Genomic DNA, 5,899 nt, shown 5'->3' on the forward strand with positions numbered 1-5,899 from the left:
TGTCATCGGGCGGTCCCGTGACATCAGTGGGAGGTCCTCCTGACATCGGGGGCATTCCAATTGACGTCGGTAGGAGCTGCCGCTGACGTCAGCAGGAACGCCCCTGGCGTCAGCGGGAAACACCCCCATTCTCCATGGTCTCACTATTCTTGCCACTGATTGGCCGCTTGAAGCTGCCAAATAGCCGCAATAAAGTTTTCCCATTGATATTAAGTGGTCTTTCCTGAGCCAGAGCTGGAGCTGACTGGAGTTGAGTCCATCAACCTCTAGGAGATGTGTTCATCTGAAAGCATCTCCTGCAAGGCCATTAGCTGGGGGTAGGAAAGGGATAAATGCGTAGACATATAATGCACAATATCTGGCTCGAGTAATAAAACGTGGTTCGTAACACCTCTAGAAATGTTGCAGGAACAGTGTGCAATCTGACCTTCAATAGACTGCATTGTGTCAAGTGATTATGCTCAGGAAGGGACACCAAAAAGGAGCAAACTAAAGGAATGGGATGTTAAAAAAAAATGAACTGCTAGGCATTGGGATTCCTAAACATTTATCTTTTCAACAAAATTAATGGATTTGTATTTTCATGATTTACATTTACAATTTTTGTTTTTTTAAAAAAAGCTGTAGTATTTAGTAGTATGACAGTGGAAGGGTTAAATGTGCTTTGTGCTGAATGGAACCTCTCTTGCCAGCTATCATTGTGACATCATAATAGAAGTCTCATATGTTACACTGTATCTACACACACACACACACACACATAGAGTGCAAACAGTTTTGAAGGACCATCTCAAGACAGCTGGCTACCTTTTATGTGATCCCAATTAATAGTTTTGTTTTTTTCTTGTTTTTCTTTCTTTACATTTTAGTTCTAGTCAGAGTTAGCCTCTTAGTGCCCGGAGGGAAGGGCAGTTCTTCCAACTATGGTTCCCCAGAGATTTCCTTCAATCAATGAATGATGTTTTCTCTCCTGTGTGCTGAAGAATGACTCTTTGTGAGTCCAGAGGCAGCTCCCTCTTTAAACCATCCATACAATGTTTACTAATAAATAAAAAAGCTGTGTTTGTTCTCATAATTGTTGCTGTCTATGAGTACTTCTTTCAAAATACTACCACCTTTAGTTAAATTGTATTATTCCCATTATTGGTGTTACTGTGAAATAGATATCAAATGTTTTATTTATTTATTGTAAAAACACATTTAACTCATCTATTAAAACTAAAGCATATACAGTTGTTAGCTGAATGTGTTCAATTACAGTAGCAAAAGGAACACCTTTGTCACCCACTTTCTGTGTGACACAGATCCAGATGGGTATTGACGATGTCGGCACCTGTACTATTGATCTTGTCTCGTTTACCGTTAGCCAGAGCACTCGCTGCAGAAGTTATTCTCCCAGTAAAACAGTTCAATGGGAAAAACCCCAAGTAACGTCCACCAGGGTTTCGATGATCCCAACAGTGAGGAGGCTCTGGAATAAGTAGATAAATATGTTAAACAGATGGTTCTTGAGTATGCAAGGTGAGGTTTCTGAAATGGAACGAATACCACATAAAAGAGAAAATCATGTCTGGGGCACAATTCGCTAAATTAGTGAAACCACAAAAAAACAAATGTAGTCAAGCTCAGAATCACAACCAGAGCGGGAAGTTAGGCGGGCCAAAGGTCACACACTAGATGAGCAGTCAGATGAACGGGGTTAAATTCCAGAGCGGGTAGTCAGACGGACTGGGTCATACACAGGACGTAAACAAAAGGAAGGTCAGGAACGCCAATGGTTGGGAACACGCTTAACAACACTGCAATCAACTTGATATCAAAGCAAGGACCACACCGGGGTAAAGAGACTGGAACTTGCGGATTTTTAAAACCGGTGCCGGCTGAAGCCATGACCCTCCAGCAGGGGAAGCTCTTGTGAGAGAGGATCCCTTGCCCGCCACTTTCCCCTTACCTTGACGCAAGATATGTCTAGCAGGAACCCAGGAGCGGATGACAGTTCTGTACCTGTTCCAGCCCCCACAACAGAGCCAAGACACATTACATGAAGTTGGCGGCTGTGTTTCTCCTGGTCTAAGGGATTCATAATCCTATCAGTCCTTGGTCTGGTTCCATAGCGAGGATAGATTTATGTCTATCCCATTCCTGTTTAAATCCACTCACTGTAATATCCCCCCACCAACTCTCCTGTGACACTGTTCCATTTATCTACTACCCTCTCAGTAAAGTAGATATGCCTTATACTCCCCTATATGCCACTCTGCCTCCCAGATATGCCTTATACTACCTTATTTGCCACTCTGCCCCCAAGATATGCCTTATACCCCTTATTTGCCATTCTGCTCCCATATTTGCTTTTTACCCCTATATGCCACTCTGCCTGATATGCCTTATACACACCTATTTGCCACTCTCCCTCCCTGATATGCCACTTTGCCCATCAGATATGCCTTATACCTCTATTTGGCACTTTGCCTCCCCGATATGCCACTCTGCCCCCCGGCTTACCAATCCACTCCAGACTTGTCCCCAGTTCTTCAGACTCATCCGCTCCTCCGCCAGGGCTTCTATGACCGAGCACTGGAAGCTCAAGTCATGTCGGTGCTCCGTCACAGAAGCCCCAGCAGAAGTGCCGGATAGCAGCGGAGGTTGTCTGCTCACATCGCGCATACATCCAGCGGCTGTCAGAGAGGAGTATCCAGGTCCCCTCCAGCCATGGGCGTAGGAACCCCTTAAAATCTGGGGAGGGTAGCATTTTCCCCATCAGATACCCCCTTCTTTTTTTCCCATCAGATACCTCTTTCCTCACTATCCCCTACCCCACTTTCTCCCCATCTCTTTGCAAACAAGTACAATAATGTATAAAACACTGGTAAAAATAATGTAGGTTTAATACATTAAATATAGGAAAAAACTGCTTATGGTTGTAACAAAAACATTTTTTAAATATTTTTTAAATTGGATCAATTGAAAATCACATGTGAACGAATAGATAAAATAGACAACACGTGGAAACAGCACCGCAGGTTTAAATCAACTGAATAAGACATACAAACCATGTATTTGCAGGTATACATAAAATACATAAATAAATAAATAATGTATGGAAACCTAGCATAGCAGACACAGATCAACAGAATAAAACACAAACCCAGGTATAAATCAACTGGAAATCACATAAAAACTCAGCATTAAAGGTATATATAAACCCCCCTAATTTACAGACATAGATCACAGGTTGCACACTCCAAAGGCCAGCCTCGGTGTCCACATTGCCCACAAAGATTACAGTCCAGAGGGAGCCAACTTTGTTCCCAAACAGCCCAGCGTGAGCCAACTTTGTCCCCAAACAGCCCAGTGTGAGCCATCTTTGTCCCCAAACAGCCCACCTTGTGCTATCTTTGTCCCATAAACACCCTGTCTGTGCTATTTTGGTCCCCAAGGTTTAAACACCCAGCTTGTGCCACATTTGCCTTTCCCTAAATCACATCCATGATACACATATTCATTAATGCATTCTCTATCATTCAAGCAATTCATCCACACATTAATTCATTCATTCTCTCATTCATATACACAATTCATCCACACGTCAATTAATTCTCTCACTCATTTACACGATTCATCAACACATTAATTCATTATCTCACTCATTTACACAAATCATCCACGCATGGATTCATTCTCTCACTCATTCACACAATTCATCCACACATTAATTAATTCATTCTATCACTCATTCATACAATTCGTCCACACATTAACTTATTCATTCATTCTCTTACTCATTCACACAATTTATCCACATATTAATTGATTCATTCTCTCTCATTCTTACTCTTTATTTCAATATTCGTACTATCCCCCTTTCTTACTATGTATCCCCCTCTCACTCCTTCTCACTATCTACCCCATCTCATTATCTACCCCCTTTCCTCCCCTTTGTAGTTTACTTACCTTGCCGAAGTCCTGTGGTGAGAGCACAAGGCTCCTGTCTCGCTGCTCTTTCATGAGCGACCACTCGGCGCCCCTCTCTCTCCGCCTGGGTGTCATACGGTGTTTCGATTGGGGGGCACAGCATGATGTAGGGGGTCATGTGCTACCTTAGTTTTGGGCTGCAGGCTGCTGATTGGGTGGCTGTGCGCCCCCTTGCAGCTGCTTCCAAGACACGTGCCTCGTCCTTGCTTCCTACCGCCCTGGGGGAGATTTCTTCATTATCGGTCCCCCCAACATGATATTTCCTGGGGGTGGATCTGCCCCCCGTCCCCCCCAGTTCCTACAACAATGTTTACAAGCTGTGTGTTAGTGGGTGTATTTTTTCCTATGTTTGACTAGCCCTATTGAATTAGATACACAATTTCTGTTGGGCAAATTATGATTTTTTTTCTGGATAAGAAAATGTGCCGTGTAATAAAAATAGCTAGGATATATTAGTTCAATTTGTATAGAACAATAGAATTTTATTCATGGAAAATGTGCTTTACAGTTATCATCTCTCCAAAGAATGTTTCATTTTTATTACAGGGACTTATGTTTGTGTAACATAAGTGTATAAAGCATGTTCATGTATAATAAACTGGGTAATTAGCAATCTGATCATTTCACCTTAAAAAAACAATGCTGTATAGTTTTATTTTGTTAAATGTTGAAAGTGTTTAGGTACATTTAATTTAGGTAGATACAGGCTCGCTAAAATACTGAGGCAACTAAAGTGCTGTATTACGGTACATTATGTATTATAGTATGTATAGATGTAGTATAGCAAATCTTGATAGAGTGGTCAGGTAGCTAGTATTCGGATTAGGACAGGAAGTGTTATCTACATAAAATGAGATCATGGGGAGAATGATCAAGGAGGAAAAGAAAAAAATCAATTTGAACCCTAATTAGGTAACTGAAGTACAGTTTTTACCAAGTGCAGTTTTATGAATTTAGTTATTAAGCTACGGATACAGTCAGGTCCATAAATATTTGGACATTAAAACAATTCAAATGTTCGCTCTGTACACCACCACAGTGGATTTGAACTGAAGCAATCAAAATTTAATTAAAGTGCATACTTAAAGCTTTAATTCAAGAGGTTTAACAAAAATATTGTTAAGGATTGATAAGGCTGTTGCAAGGATTTTTGTCACCTTAGGCAAAACCTAATTTTGCTGCCTCTTTGGATCTGCCCCTTGTATACTGCCATTGGGGCGGAGTCAAATGAGCAACTCATACACATGACCCGGCCCCTGCATTGACAGGGCCTACATTGTAGGCATAGATCATAGGTTGAACATCCCAAAGGCCCTCCCTGGCCCCCATATTGCACCCAGATTACATATACAGGACCTGCCCAGAACCCAGGTTGCATCCAAAAGAGTTGCCACAGGATATACCCATCACCCAGATTGCACCCACAGTCAGTGGCGGAACTACCGGGGTCGCAGGGGTCGCGCCTGCGACCGGGCCCTGGAGTTCTGCCACTCAAGGGGGCCCAAGCAGGGCCGGACTGGCCCACCGGGATACCGGGAAGTTTCCCGGTGGGCCCGCAGATTCGGCCGGCGGAGCGGGATTGGAAGCCAGGGGCGGGCTGGGCAGGGGGACAATTGCCCCCCAGGCTGCCCGAAATCTAATCTAAGCGGCCGCTGGGTGCTGATGCGGCCGGCCGGCCGGCGCTACTATAATACTTGTTTTTTTAATTTACTATGGCAAGCTGGTCCGGCTTGCCATATTAAATTTTAAAAATGTATTAAAGCAGCGCCGGCCAGCGGCATCAACACCAAGCAGCCGTGTGCGATGGCCGCCTAGTGATGGGAGCAGAGCAGCGTGAAGGGTGAAAGCTCCGCCCCCTTGCACGGACCTTTCACCCCTCACGCTGCTCCCATCACTATGCGGCCATCTGATTGCTGGGAATGTA

Source organism: Sceloporus occidentalis, unplaced genomic scaffold (genome assembly GCF_023333645.1).
Source record: "Sceloporus occidentalis isolate IW3139 unplaced genomic scaffold, rSceOcc1.0.p SCAF_28, whole genome shotgun sequence".
Classification (NCBI taxonomy): domain Eukaryota; kingdom Metazoa; phylum Chordata; class Lepidosauria; order Squamata; family Phrynosomatidae; genus Sceloporus; species Sceloporus occidentalis.